Genomic DNA, 16,454 nt, shown 5'->3' on the forward strand with positions numbered 1-16,454 from the left:
GACCTGAGAGCGAAGGCAGATGCATCCTTTGGGAGGGCAGTTCTCTCATCTATCCTTCAGTGATGTCCCTCCTCCTCTGAGGTAAACTTGTCAGTCACCCATTAGTGTGCATTCACAGAGACCACAAAGAAGAAAGAGAGGTTACCTACCTGTAACTCTGGTTCTTCGAGTGGTCCTCTGTGAATTCAAACTTCCCAATCGTCCTCCCCTCTGTCCGTCACTTCTGTATCTACTGATGCAGCGGCAGGCTGTTACCAGAAGTGAGGTAACTCTGAGGGTGGGTGGACCTCGTGGGCTGTGGGGGTGGGGCATTCCTTAACAGCTTTAAGCTCTAGAATATTCCGGAGATATCTGCACAAGCGCAGACTTAACCCATTAGTGTGAATTCACAGAGGACCACTCGAAGAGCCAGAGTTACAGGTAGGTAACCTCTCTTTTTTGGTCAGCTACAGGATACTCTTCGCAATTCATTAAAAATAGAGCTAAAATTATCTTGCATCCTCTTCTGACATATTGGTGTGCCTGCCTCTTAATCCCTGCTGATTTGCTTATATTTTCCCCTTGCCCCCACCTACTGTTGCTAATTCCATATTTTGTTTTCTAGATGAACTGAATGTATCTTTGGAATGTGGATTATTACAGCACTAAAAAAAGAAAAGGGAAGGAGAAAGAGTGCAGAATGACTTCAAGTTAATCTCCAAAAGAATGCAGGGTTTAATTACATTTTCTTTTTCTTAAACTGATAGCGCCATATAGAAATCCTGCCTGCTATTTAACCTTTGCAAAGTTGACCTCCCAAAAATGAGAGCTGGCCACCTGGAAAGGTTTACAAATTGAACTAAAATGTGGAAGCCCTGCCAATGCAAGTTGATGTTTTAGTCCCTGCCGAGAAACAGGACTTCCATTGTAGCTCTGAGCTTAACTTTGAGGTGTCTGACAGGTCTTTGGATTCTTGCTATCAGGTTAATTTTTGTACAGGAGATTGGCAGTGGCTACAGCGATAACAGAAAGACATGGACAGGACTGCCTCCAACTGAAAAAAAACCCCTCTCCCTCAATTCCATCTTGCTGTGAGGCAGTCAGTTGGGTATAATTCTCCCAGGCAGTTGTGAGAATGTGACTGTGTATTAGAAAATGGTTCCCAGGACAAGCACAATTTTACAGGAATTTCTTCCTGGTAGCCCAAACAACCAAATAAGGCACTTGTTTTCTGATCCAAATACACATTGGGAACTAAAATACATCCAAAGGATATCTGTTAAAACCAGAACATTCTGTGCAGGCCCCAAAACTAAAGTAATTGTTACCCTTCCCAGTGGACTCTGAAAGAAGTAGGAAAAGGATTTGTTCTTACTTAAGAACAATCACATCTACCAGTTGTATTTAATATTTAATTGATTAAATGTTTGTTTGTTTGTTTGTTTGTTTGTTTGTTTGTTTGTTTGTTTGTTTGTTTGTTTTGATCATTATGTACCTGCCTTCAGCAAATGGTCAATAAGAATTTAAAAAATATTTTGAAATAATTTAAAAAGCTTCTTTTTAAAATTTTATTTTATAGGTTAGGTGTAGGGATAGGGGACATGGGATTGAATGGGGGTTGTAAATCAACATGAACATTTTAGAATACTCATTCTTATCTATCACATTTCAAAGGTTCTGGTGTAACTTATTTATAATGCATATTCTATTTCTAAATTAATCTTAGGCTTTCAATTATCAAATATTATTAATTTGTATTCTATTTCTAAGCCAATCATAAAATTTATGCCAACAATCTTCATGATTCATCTTTCTTGTTGAATCTAGCCATTCTGAGAGTTTATCAATTTCTGCTGTATCCAGGATCTTTGCTATTACCGTATTTTTCGCTCCATAAGATGCACCTTTCCATAAGACGCATCAATTTTTTAGGAGAAGAAAGCAGGAAAATATAATCTGTTTTCTTCGCTCCATAAGACGCACAGACTTTCCACCCCCCTGTTTTGTGGCAAAAAAGTGCATCTTATGGTGTGAAAAATACAGTAATTCCTCTTGTGATGGATTCTCCGGGTCTTTCCAATGTTTAGAAAAAAGAATTCTTGCAGCTGTCAAGGTATGGATGGCTAAATATTTTTTCCATTGGATCTATTGAGTCCAGGTTTATATTTAGAGGAAGAAAAATCAGGGGTTACAGTTATCAGAATCTCTAGAACCACTTGCAAATAGCAGGAGCCTCTCACAATGATATACATTTTGTAGGAATACAATTTGAGTCTAGGATGTTACTTAGAACTCATCCTATCAGATTCTTACTTCAGACTTATATGTTGGATTGCTTTATTCTCTATCAGTTTTGATTGTTTTTACATTTTAATGACATATCTGTTTTGTGAACCAGAAAACTGGGGTAGCTGTAAACATACAACTCATTTTAAATAACATTAATTAAAACGAAGGATGTGATCAGACAGCAGGAAAGGCACATGTTTGATCGCACTGGAAAGGGTGGCTCCTCAGGCAGCAATTTCGCTTGAAGTGACCCTAAACTTAGTCATGGTCAGAGTAGAGAGCCATTGACATTTAGGAGGCTTGAGTTACTCATCTCATTGATTTCAGAGGTCTGCTCTGGACATAGCTAAGTCTGATTGCAACCCTATGTCAAGAAGAGCAATGACTGTTCTGTTTGTTATTGAACCTTAGAAATCTGAAATGGATGAGCCAGTTCACTGACAACTATGAGAAAACAGTTCCGAATGCATGAAAAATGTTTTTTTAATTTCTCATGTTAACCACAGCTTCTTGTACAATTTTAAAAAGTTAATGTTTGAGGAAATGTTTCTAACTGGTAGTAATCAAAGCTAACCAATAATAACAATAGTATTAATACTCAGCACTTAACAAAGCTCTTTAATCTTCAAAGAATCAGCAAAAATGACTGGCTGCTGGCTGTGAAGATTAATAGCTATGAACCTTTGCCATGTCTAGCTCAGCAGCTCAAGTCCAAGTAAGGTCAAAAGTGACTAAAAAGAGAATGTATTGGTGACCACTTCACTAACTGACTCACTTTTCAACTAGCAGACAGTAGGTATCCAGTCATGAAGCCATAATTGGCAATTCTGTTAGTTGTCTCAGAAAAATGAATAAGCAGAGTATGAAAACAGTTAACCTCTTCATGATCGCCTTCCCTTGATGATGAAAGAAAGCTAATCTGACATTCATTGAATATGGGCTCTTTTTTCATTGCTAGATATGAACATCCATTTACAGGGCAATGGAATTGGCCCCCAATTACACAAGGGATATCCTCTTAAAAAGGGAAGTGGGAAGCACCAAACAGAATTAATCAAGGAAAATCTGCCCTGTGAAAAATCTGTGAGCACAGCTTTGTCGGTTTTATTCCATGCAAGAGATACTGGAGCTCCTAAATTCTTGGTCACTGTCCTTGCATGGGCAGTTTCAAAGGAGCAATTAAAATATGTGCATGGAAACACTGATGAGCCTTGTTTGTGCACAAAAACTTTATTCTGAGCTACCTTATGTCACCCCTCTTAGCAGGCCACCACAGGAGTCATCATGAGGGCACGACACCAATAAGCAGACAATGAATAAAGAATAGCTGTTTGTAAGTTCACGCTTGGAGCAAAAATGTTATTGAAGAGGAACTGATCTACTATTGCAAGTGACTGGGGAGACCCCTCCTCCCCAAATGCAAAATCCTTCATTTTTTTTAAAAAAAGCCCCCCCTTCATGGATTGCTGCCTTGTCATGGCGAAGGGTCTTCAGTAATTCAGAGAAGCCATAGGTTATGCCATGCAGGGACACCCAAAACAGAAAAGTCATACTGGAGAGTTCTGACTAAACGCTATCCACCTGGAGCAGGAACTGGCAAGCCACTCCAGTATCTTTGCCAAGAAAACCTCATGAACAGAAACAAAAGGCTAAAAGATATGATGCTGGAAGATGGGCCCCTCAGGTTGGAAGGTGTCCAACATGCTACTGAGGAAGAGCGGGGGACAAGTACAAGTAGCTCCAGAGCTAACGACGTGGTTGGGCCAAAGCCGAAAGGATGCTCAGCTGCGGACATGCCTGGAAGTGAAAGGAAAGTCTGATGCTGCAAAGAAAAATGCTGCATAGGAACCTGGAATGTAAGATCTATGGACCTTGGTAAGCTGGATGTGCTCAAACAGGAGATGGCAAGAAGAAACATTGACATCCTGGGCGTCAGTGAACTAAAATGGTTGGGAATGGGCTTATTCAATTCAGACAATTATCATATCTACTACTGTGGGCAAGAATCCCGTAGAAGAAATTGAGTAGCCCTCGTACTCAACAAAAGAGTGGGGAAAGCTGTACTGGGATACAATCTCAAAAATGATAGAATGGTTTCAATATAAACCAAGGCAGACCTTTCAACATCGCAGTAATCCATGTTTATGCACCAACCACCCATGCTGAAGAGGCTGAAAGAGGCTATGAAGACTTACAACACCTTCTAGAACTGACACCAAAGAAAGATGTTATTCTCATTATAGAGGACAGGAGTGCTAAAGTAGGGAGTCAAGAGATAAAAGGAACAAAAGGGAAGTTTGGCCTTGATTTCAAAAAGAAACAGGGCAAAGGCTAATAGAGTTTTGTCGAGAAAACATGCTGGTCATCACAAACACTCTTTTCCAACAACACAAAAGGCGACTCTACACATGGACATCACCAGATGGGCACTACCAAAATCCGATTGATTTCGATACTGCAGCCAAAGATGGAGAAGCTCTATACAGTCAGCAAAAAACAAGACCTGGAGCTGATTGTGGCTCTGATCATCAACTTCTTACAGCAAAACTCAAGCATAAACTGAAGAAAGTAGGAAAAACCACTGGGCTAGTCAGGTATAATCTAAACCAAATCCCTTATGAATATACAGTGGAAGTGAAGAACAGATTTAAGGAAATCAATTTGGTGGACAGAGTGCCTGAACTATGGATGGAGGCTCGTAACATTTTACAGGAGACAGCAACAAAAACCATCCCAAAGAAAAAGAAATGCAAGAAAGCAAAGTGGTTGTCCAATGAGGCCTTACAAACAGCAGAGAAGGGAAACAAAATGCAAGGGAGATAGGGAAAGTTATAGAAAATTGAATGCAGACTTCCAAAGAATAGCAAGGAGAGACAAGAGGGCCTTCTTAAATGAACAGTGCAAAGAAATAGAGGAAAGTAATAGAAAGGGAAAAACCAGAGATCTGTTCAAGAAAATTGGAGATATGAAATGAAACTTTCGTGCAAAGATGGACATGATAAAGGACAAAAATGATAGGGACCTAACAGAAGCAGAAGACGTCAAGAACAGGTGGCAAGAATACACAGAGGAATTATACCAGAAAGATCTGGATATCCTGCACATCCCAGATAGTGTGTTTGCTGACCTTGAGCCAGACATCATGGAGAGTGAAGTCAAGTGCACCTTAGAAAGCTTGGCTAACAACAAGGCCAATGGAGGTGATGGCATTCCAGTTGAACTATTTAAAATCTTAAAAGATGACGCTGTTAAGGTGCTACACTCAATGTACCAGCAAGTTTGGAAAACTCAACAGTGGCCAGAGGATTGGAAAAGATCAGACTACATCCTAATCCCAAAGAAGGGCAGTGCCAAAGAATGCTCCAACTACCATACAATTGCACTTATTTCACACACTAGCAAGGATATGCTCAAAATTGTACAAGGCAGGCTTCAGCAGCATGTGTATCGAAAACTCCCAGTAGTACAAGGTGAATTTCGAAGGGGCAGAGGAACTAGAGACCAAATTGCTAACATGCGCTGGATTATGGAGAAAGCCAGAGAGTTCCAGAAAAAATCTACTTCTGTTTCATTGACTACGCAAAAGCCTTTGACTGTGTGGACCACAGCAAACTATGGCAAGTTCTTAAAGAAATCCCTGACCACCTTATCTATCTCCTGAGAAATCTATATGTAGGACAGGAAGAAACAGTTAGAACTTGATATGGAACAACTGATTGGTTCAAAATTAAGAAAGGAGTACGACAAGGTTGTATACTGTCTCCCTGCCTATTTAACTTATATGCAGTATACATCATCCCAAAGGCTGGACTGGAGGAATCCCAAACTGGAATTAAGATTGCCAAAAGAAATATCATCAACCTCCGATATGCAGATGATACCACTGATGGCAGAGAGTGAGGAGGAATTAAATAACCTCTTAATGAGAGGAGAATGCAAAAAATGGTGCCCTGGACTGCAAAGAGAACAAACCTATCAATTTTGAAGGAAATCAAGCCTGAGTTCTCACTGGAAGGACTAATTCTGAAGCTGAGGCTATAATACTTTGGCCATCTCATGAGAAGAGAAGACTCCCTGGAAAAGACCCTGATGTTGGGAAAGTGTGAAGGCAAGAGGAGGATGACAGAGGATGAGATGGTTGGACAGTGTCATCGAAGCTACCAACACGAATTTGATCCAACTCCGGGAGGCAGTGGAAGACAGGAGGGCCGGGCATGCTCTGGTCCATGGCATCGGACACGGCTTAATGACTAAACAACAACAACAAAAGTTCAATGCCTCCCAAGTGGGGCACATTTTTCCGTTCTACTAGCAGAGAAACTTCATTTGTCAGTTTTGATTAAAACAAATGAAACTTTCAAAATAATGACAGGTAATAATTCTTGAAATACAAAGAGGACCACATCCAAAGGTGACTATTTCAAAGATGCTCTTCCGAGCCCAAGGAGACTGTGCCATTCAGTTTCAATAACACTGCAAAGTTTCACCTCAAATAGCATTGTCACTTGAAATGATAAGCAGAAGTGACACCCACATTATGTAGCGTTCCTTCAGAAAATTATAGTAGAGGTGGACATGGGCCAAACCCCATTGCCAAACATCTTTGGGCTTTGGAAAGTTCATATATTCCTTGGGAAATGAATGTTGCAGCTGTCCCCTATATCTATAATGGGCAGTGCAAAAACACCTGGGTCTTAAGCATTCCTGAACTCTGAAGGAATTTGGTTCTCAGTTCAGATCTCCAGCTCACAAGTCCTCTTTAGTTCCTGTTACGGATACGGCAGGGAGACAGAGAATAGAAATCCATTTTGACTAATGTTTTCAGATTCTGTCTCCTAGAAATCCTCGTAGCACTTCTTACTTCACTGACCAAATGTCATTGTGTGCATTCAGTAATATTGATGAGCTTGGACGAAAACAAGAATTCCAGAGACAGATGCTAATCTGTGTTCCTGGATTCTGTTAAATCCAGTAGCTTTGGTGAAGCTACCTGGAATCAAACTCTCTCAGGACTGATTGGAAACCATGTTAACTGAATTGAGGATTTCTTTTTAAAAAAACCCTCTGGCTATGTTTTAGTGCCATTTGATAGAGGTAATTTGTAAACATGTAAACACAGAATCATGAAATAAGTGAGCTGGAAGGAACATCAAGTCCAACCTCTTGCTTAATCACCCATTTTAAAGGATTAATTCATTTTAATGGGATTAATTTTTCATGTCCCATCAAGTTGTTTCCAAATTGTGGCAGCCCAATTAATTAGTGATCTCCACAATATCCTATAATTAACAACCTAGGATTGTCCTTTTACTCCTTTTCAGATTTTTAGTGAGCTAACATATGACATTGTCTTTCTCAATCTCCACACCATTCATTTGAAATTCTAAGCACAGCCGAAATTACAAATAAGCACACATACTTGAAGAAAATATCTGAGGAGAATACGGAACTCAAGGAATAATCAAGGTAAATAAGATATTTAAGGAGTGGCTTTACCAGTTCCACACCCCTGGTGAGTTTCCATGGTTGAGTTTTGATTTGAACCCAGGCCTCTTGAGTCCTAGTTCATCACTCTGTCCACTAGAGTATACTAGGTATCCTAAGAAAAGGAAAAGAGAAGACTGGTATAAGAAAGACAAGAGGTATATGAGGATCCTCAGAAAAAGATGACCAACTGAGCTTGAGTAGCTGAGAAAGAAAGCAGGCTTTGCCCACAAGTTTGTGTCGAACATATTTTTTAAAAAAATCTAGATCCTGACAGCAGGCGAAGCGTAGTGGGTATCCCAATGGCACTGGGCTAGAAATTAGGGCTTCTGAAAACCGCCTTTGAGAAGAACCTATGGGAACAATTATGTTTCCAGGATTGCCCTGGAACTGTGCAGCTTACCCAAGGCTACACGGGCTGGCTCTTTTCCTGGAAGACACAGTGGGACATCTAACTCCCCCTTTCCCAACCTCAAGTCAACTCACTGAGTTATCCAGCCAGCATAGTTTAACAGGAACTAACTTAAATTCTGGTGCGGGGGTGGGAAGACATTTTAAAAAATAACTTGCATCTCTCTCTTCTCTCTTAGCAAGTTGTATGTTTTTGTTATCAAAGCTGTCTGTAAACAAAATGAAACGAAGCCTTTCTGGCTAGTTAGGTTTGGAATTTGGAGTGTGTATAATCATATAACACAGGCTCCCTCTGCTGATTTGAAGAGGAAGCTGCCAGCTGGGGGAGCATTGTGCTTCCCCTCCACCATCCACATCCACCCAAGTTTGATGGATTTGGACTTAAGCATTTGCATTACATTTTCTGCAAGGGCCTTCTGGTATGATTGTTACAGGACGATCCAACAGCAAAATGTTAGCTAGTGCCCCAAAGGGACAAAGCAGGGTAGAAATCTATGTATACTTAAAAGAGGGCAACCCCCTTGAATGCAGTGGGACTTGCTTCTGAGTAAGCATGAATGATACTGAACTCCTGATAAATAAATGAAAATAAAAATGTCAGAGAGCAAGTGTGGTATAGCAGTCAGACTAGGACTTGGGAGATCACGGTCAATAAGTCATGTGGTGGCTGGAAGAAGTCCTGCCTCAAAATGGATAAAATTGCACTTGTTGCTCATTAGAAGGAAAGTACCTGTATATAAAAGCATTGCACATGGACACAGGGTGTATATGTGCACAGGCACATATTTGCTGGTAAAAATTATACCCTGACATTTAAATTTTTGTTTGACTGTATTTATTTATCTGTGTACATGTAATTTAAAGAGTTTTCAGTTTCTCTATAGTAAAACTTACAGACAATTGGAAAAGGTTTCTGCACATATCTCTAGCTCTAAGTATTAAACTGGAAAAGCCTAAGCTAAACCTATGGAGAACAAAGCAACACATCTTGTCAAATGGATGAATGCCAAAGAGTGTCTCCCGCCAGGACAAAACTCTAGCTGGACCATCTGAAAGTCACTAAACAGACTTTGAAGCAAAGTAGGAAGTTCAAAGAATAGTCAAGCAAAATGGGCACATAGATATGGGACAAATTTTATGTGAATGTGGAAAAAATCAATGTATGTACATACAATTTATGACCCACCAGTGTACAAAAGAAGATCTAACAAATGGCTGAGATAACACTATTAAAGTAGCCTGCTTCTGGTCTAAACACTGTAATTTGTTTTTAAATTTATTAATATTTAATATACATCCATTATTTTAAATTGGGCAATGCTGTAATATGAATAAAGAAACAAACAAAGAAAAAAGTACAAGTTGTAATTTTCAGGCATGAGAAAATGACACTCTCCAAGACAAAATTCATTGATTCATTGTGGTATTAGTCATGGTCTCTGGGAATTTTTGAAGGAAATGTAAATTTGATCATTTTCTATTCTTGAATGGGTTTTCAAGGAAGAAAGACAAGTAGAGTACTGTACTTTCCTTTCCTTTTGTGAGAACAAAACATTAGATGTGAACACTTTAAATTCCTAAAGATGTAACTGAGGCACTATGTAACTATATGCTTTACACATACACACACATACGTGCGCACACACACAGCACTTGTAAATAGATTTCAAACTTCCTCTGGGAACATTTAAAACATTATAACTGCAAACTACAAATCTAACATGGAATTAGAAAAGACAAGGGGGAGGAAACCCTCAGGCTACCTGTCTGCCATCCACTCCAGTTCAAATCCCTTTCAACAAGAATCAGGGTTCTTCAGTGTCAGGATGAAAAATTTGGATGTAGGAGGGCTGGGTTCAGATTACTTTTCTCTCATAACAGCCCTGGACTATCACCTTTTCTTACCCTAACCCATCTGGCAGTCTGGAATAAAACAGGGAGATGTTCCCATACATTGCCTTGGGCCCCTTAAAGGAAGAAGAGAGAGAGAGAGAGAGAGAGAGAGAGAGAGAAATCAATATTTATATGTCAACAATGGTTACAGAGCAGTCTAAGGGTGAAAAAAGGAAACCTATGTCTCAAGGAACCTATTTTTCAGATTGTTACATTCACTTTGATTTTCTTTCAAAAGTAAAAAGCAAATAAATTCTAATGTACTATGACTAAATACAGAACATACCTGATCTCCATGCTACACATACATGGATTTTCTGAACTAAAGGAAAGAAGAGGGAATCCATCTAGCTCCTGAACTGAGCTCTTATCCCCAGATGAACTCTTTTTTTTTCCAAGCAACTTGCTAATTATGGCTGGGGGAAAAAAACAGCCCTTCCAAGTTATCACATAAATATCATTTGCTGCAGGATCAGAAAAACAAACTTTCATTGGTCAATTTAAATATAAGCAGAATACTCAGAGGTTCTGATGCTGTTTAGTCCTGAACCATCTTTTGCATTGTGATTCCTTAAAAAAAAGAGAGAGAGGGTACAATGGCACAACATTCCAGCTGATACACACTGCAATCCCCACCCAACGTTTTTTCTACCAACCTCTCTTCAACACAAAGATGAGGGATGGCACATATGCAGATGTCCTTTTTTTCCTTTTTGATTCAGGGTTTCAACATGTTGTGCAACTCCTGCTGGGTGATCAGTGAAATGGGAACTGAGTGAGACACTGCTGACATAAAAGATTAAAATGGACCATTCCATTTGAGGAATAGGAGGAGTGCTCATTGGCATCATCAGCAGCTCTGTTTTGTTATCATATCTAGTAAACATCAAGTATATGTTTGTGGAGGAACGTATTTTGGGGTTTCCCCAGCTTACAGGGGTGCAGTTTCAGTGCTTATTCAACAGTGTTTGGATTACAAAATCTCAGTGATATTAAATAAGTTGCATTCCCTAGATTTCCGAAATGCCAAGCATATATCCATTATCAGTCAGGTCACCTTTTCTGGAGGGAAGAATTAAAAATAGAGACAGCTCATTCGTTTGCCTTGGCACAGGTTTAATGGCAGCTGGCGTGAAGGGTTGTTTAAATTGGTCCTTCCGGCTCATTGCCAGCAGGTGTTGCTGTAGGTACAGGAAAAGACAGCAATGAAATCCATAAGGGAAAGCCAGTGAGGGAAGAATGAGGGTGGGAGGGAAAAACTGGTGGGAGAGAGAGAGAGATGAACATGAAAAAATTAGTCATCAGATTTAGCACTCATTAGGCATTTGGAAAAGCTGTGTTCCAGTTCCCTGAGGGAATCAAGAGCATGCTCTGAAATAAATACCAACACTTTTTTTCAACTATTTATCTTCCTCCAAAAATAATCCTATATCTCATTCCTGGGTTTGCAAGAAGATCACAGGATCATACGACTACACCTTTGGAAGTTACCACCTACCCACACTATTTAATGCTCACGGCTGCTGCAAGCAGACACCACCCAGCCACCTACCTGCCCAGAAACGGGGCTATACAGTTCAGTCCATGAAGTATCATGCTGAGAGCTGGGGTAATACAGAAGTAATTTATAGAACTAATAGTATTGGGTTTTTACTTAATTGTTCAGCCTTCAATGTGTAAGTTGTAGTTAATTTGTTCATTTGCTTGCAGCACAGTCAGTTCCATGGTACAGTAGAACAAAATGCAGAGGCAGCCATGTTGATCCATGAACAAAGTCCAAAATCCGAATCACATACCCAGATGATAACTTTATTAAGTGAACTTTTTTTTTTTTAAAAAAAAGGCTCACAACAGGGCACACCTCTTTTTTTTTGGCATTAGTAAATCCTTTCCCAAGAATTATGGGGGCATAAAGATCTGGTCTTGCCTTTTATTTTATTTCTCTCTTTTTCCCCCTTTCTTCTTCTTTTTTTAAAATTTAGAATAGCCACTGTTTTAATAGGGCTTACTGGCAGGAAACAGTGAAACTGGCTACAGATTCACCATTTCTCCTAATCACTCAAAATACTTTGCATATGTTATCTCAGTAAGATTTACCTCTCACTTAAAGTTACAACAGTATTATTACTTCCATATTGGTAGGGGTCTCAGGCTAAGAGCTCACGGCTTGCCTAAGTTCATGGCTGATGTGACGTTTTCCCCATGGACTTCCCGACTATTTGTGGGAAGTCTCAGAAACTCCCCATTACAGTTCACCTGCAGTAGCAGAGGATGCTTTCCTGCTTAGCAGATACTTTTAGATGGCTTGATCAAGCCAACAACAGAAAGCAAAACATAGCCACTTCCCTGCCTTCACAAACCACTTGAAAATCATCCACCCCCTGTGCATTTCCAGCTGCCAGGATTCAGTGGCCAGGACAGAGGAATGCAAAATGCAGTCTTCTGTGTCATAAGAGATAGGGAAGTGGGTGCTTAAATGTCTCCAGTGTTATTGTCTAATATGAGGGGATGCAGTTCCTCAGTTGCTTGTCAATGGGATAATGCTATTCAGAAGCTGTTGTGAGTGAATACTTGTTCCCAAAGTCAGACAGCCATAAGGAATTAACTTACTGCAGTGAGGATGTAACTTTTTGATCAACAGGTTAAAAACAATGCTCCAACAAATGGACCTTGAATTCTTCAAAAACACACTGGGGGCTCATCACTGGTAATATCACCAATAGAAAACAAGCTCCCAGGAGGACAGCATGCCAACTATCACTGATCTTCACCTGCACAGTACAACCATATAGAAAGGTTGTTGGGAATGATATAGGTAGGGCTATCCTGAGGGCTGGGCACCAGGATGAAGGGGTATGGAATAAGCTCAGTAGTTGAGTGTTTGGTGATTGTACAGTTTGCAGTGAACCCCAATTTTAAGTGTGCACCTATGCTTTAATAGCAGATTGATATCTCATTCATGGCCTGCCTCTCTCCTACTGAATGCTGGAATTTATAGTTTTTTGTGAGGTGCTTATGGTGCTGAGCTAGAGAGCTCTGGTATATTGCCCTTTAGCCAAGAATTCTGTTCTCATCAAAATTGAAATCCCCAGATTCTGTGGGATAGAGCTGTATACCAATTAACATGATATTAGACTGTGGCATTTTTGTGGTGCAGACACACTCTGATTCTCCGTCTTTTCCCCCAAATTCAAAGCTTCAGTTACTAACTTGTTTGGTTGCTAACTAGAAAAATCAACTTTCTGGAGAAATGAACTTCCATCAGTTATTTTTAAAGGTTGTTTGTTTCTGTGTTTGTTTCCAGTGCAATGCTGTGCGCATGGGGACAAATGGCTGGACTGGGCTTTACAGGTGCTAAGGGTGGATAGAGGTGGAGAAGCCCAGGCAGATGGGTGGTGCTCGCAGGCCTCTCCCTCTTACATACATTCCTGTGCCCTATTCAGTCATAATGCCTGAAAAAGAGTTACAAATTCTATGCCTCCTGCTGTGAGACACTCTGTTCCCTATGGAAGCCATGTGGGTTCCGGAGATTCTTGCTATATGCATATTAAATCATGAGGGGGGGGGAGTGACAACCATGAAGTTTTATGTTTCCCATTATCTCACAAATTTTGTTCATTATACCAAACTTGTAATGAGAACAGAGCTTGTGAGTCATCCCAACCTCCCCACCTCACCCCACCATTTCCCCCCTCTTTTTCAGACAGGAGTCCATGATATCCTAAGCATTCCTTTACATTAGTGCAATATGAAGAGGGGTGTGTTGTTCTTGTTTTTAATTGTATTGTTTCCATTTCCTGTTGCAAGAATAATCCTTTCCCACATTAAGCTCATCAGAAGGCTGCAATGTGTTCATTCTGGAACCATATTTTTCCCTCCTTCCCTTGAAATCAATGGGTATCACAAGTGAAAATGGATTGCAGTGTTTGGCCATTTGTCAAAAAGCATGTTTCCATCTAAGCCATGAGCTATCTGGTCCCAGTTCAGCTCTAGTACTCATTGTACTTAGAGACTTTCTTCTTGCTCTGTTTATTGATATTTCAATTCTCCTGTTGCTTCAGGTGAAGTATGTAACAGCACAACACCCACCACAGCAGCAACTACAAAGGATTGCACAGCAATAAACTACTTGAAAATAATTCTAAAACAGTAGACAGTGGGTTATAGCAAGTAGCACCCATGTTTGAAATGGAATTTAAATTAGTCCTAATTAACACCCCATTCCCAGGTTTCAAAGGTCTACTCTAAAGAGATTGAAGTCTGGATCCAACCCATTAAAACTATAGATTCCTCTTGCAGTCATACGCTTACTTAATTTAGGAAGACTAAAACTGCATTCATGCAGATGTCTTCTTGTATGCAATCCTCACTGGGTTCAATGAAACTTACTCCTAAGTAAATCCACATGGCATTACAATACAAATTACACTGATAGTAAGCATGGGTAGGATCAGCCCACGGATCAAATTCACCTATCTTAGCAAAGTTTCTGCTGAACTCTATGACTTCAAATTATATTTCAAACCTATACTTTAGTTATGCAACAACATTTAGAAAAAATGATTCTGTAAGCATAACCCAAAGATGAATACAGGGCACCACATGTTCTTCTTCTACACAGCTACCATTGTTTTCAGTACATCTGCTTTCAAACACTTTCTAAAAGAAGACAAGTTGGTAGGAAAAATTAACTTTCAAATACCATAACATCACAGTTCTAAACATTGTATAGAAAATAATTTTTCTGACCCCATGTACTGCCTCCAATTTCACTTTTTTCAGAGAGAATCTTGAAATGCTATGTAATTTGCTAACGTGCACATAAGAAACTTAATTCAGACAGGATTATCAACTGACAAACAGCTGGTTTTAAGAAATTTTAAACTTAAGAAATGGAGAGGTATATAAAGAGACAGAAGAATTCATGAATTGGACCCCTCCCTCCTTCCTCCTCTCTCTCTCTCTCTCTCTCTCTCTCTCTCTCTCTGTGTTTTTTCTGAACCCTGGAACTCCAGCTCTCTGTTAATGCATGATTGCTTTTGATCTGACTTGTTTCTTCCTTTCAGGTGTCTTCTTTGGAATGGGTGATGTCTAGCCTGTTGCATGCTTAATCAGAAGAAAGTCCCAGAAACCACAAAGGACTTGGACTCAGACAAATATACAGTGGATTATCACCTTATATGAATGTACATTGCTTTGTGTCATACTGAGCAATTAGGACTTTCCATTAGTGAAAACGCATACAGGAAAAACACTCATATGCTGATGTAATACAAGGCTAGCCAATCCTGAGCAATGCTCCAACCACAGCACTAAATATCATGAGTGTGTAAGTCAGTGTACACATTACACAGTATAAATCTTTGTGGCTTGAATTCCCTGAAGAAGAACTTCAAGTGTTCTTAAGGTTCTCTGAGAAAGACCTCTGGGGAGACTTAAGCTCAGAAAGGTAAAAATCTAAGTTTTCTTTTGTCTCTTTACACTTTTACAAGATTTCTTTGGAAAGTTCATATACAATATATCCCTTATGCCTACAGGTCATGTGAATGTTCTCTTTTGATTACGTTTAAAGTAGACTTTAACGTTTAAGTATTTGGAAGTGCTGATGCAAATGGAACTATGCAAGCAATGTTCACTCTATGGACAAACATAAACAATTTGGTGTTCTATAAGAAGATAGAGATTTCCATTGCCAGCATGGCTGTGCATAGCTATCTATAACATACTTGTTTAAATTTTAACTTCAAATATTACTTTAGCCCCTGTTGAAGTTATGTCTATGGCTCTATCTTAAAATGTAACAAAATTACAGTTAATTAGGGCTAAACAAAAGTCAAGCTTTTTAGCTGAAATACAGCACAGATTGTGTTCCAAATATTTTTTACTTAATAAGTGACACAACCAGGGCTGCTGAAAGAAATTAGGCTTCAAAAGGAGGGAAAAAAATCCATTGAGATATATGTGGAATATGCAAAGGAAAGGAAATCCATTTTCTTTGCTTGTATTTTCAGAAGACATCCATTGCACTAAAAATGAAAAGTGAGGAAAGGATAACACATAGCTTACAGAGGAAAACATATCTGGACTCTTATGTCATCACTAATGTCTATAGTTGACATGGTCATTTGTGGCATCTAAGCTACATTTATAATTTGCATCCTTCCACTGGTAAGATGCATAAGAAAATATGCAGGATATCATCTACAATGAGCAGGGCGACAAAGCAATGAAATAGAACTATATGGTATTAGAAATAAATGAAGTAAAAACAAAGATTAATTATATAGTAGGGAAAAAATATCTGAAAGCTGAAATCCAGTTATTATTTGAGCAGAGCATGACAAAGATTTTGCAGTACGAGAGTCTCATTTTCCTTAAATAAATATACAGTGATAGAA

At 39.4% G+C, this 16,454-nt stretch overlaps 1 long non-coding RNA gene across 2 annotated transcripts in view; it reads right to left on the reverse strand.

Moving 5' to 3' along the window:
• The window catches only part of LOC140708330 (uncharacterized), a 31,930-nt gene that overhangs the window by 14,362 nt on the left and 1,114 nt on the right, over positions 1–16,454 (reverse strand). Inside the window, exon 1 of one of the 2 annotated variants that reach the window (XR_012088434.2) lies at positions 7,765–15,220. The exons of the other annotated variant lie outside the window; for it this stretch is intronic. This is a non-coding gene — a long non-coding RNA (uncharacterized LOC140708330). Of the gene's footprint in view, positions 1–7,764; positions 15,221–16,454 lie in introns of those variants that run through there. 2 annotated transcript variants of the gene reach the window in all.

Source organism: Pogona vitticeps, chromosome 6, assembly GCF_051106095.1.
Source record: "Pogona vitticeps strain Pit_001003342236 chromosome 6, PviZW2.1, whole genome shotgun sequence".
Taxonomy (NCBI): Eukaryota; Metazoa; Chordata; class Lepidosauria; order Squamata; family Agamidae; genus Pogona; species Pogona vitticeps.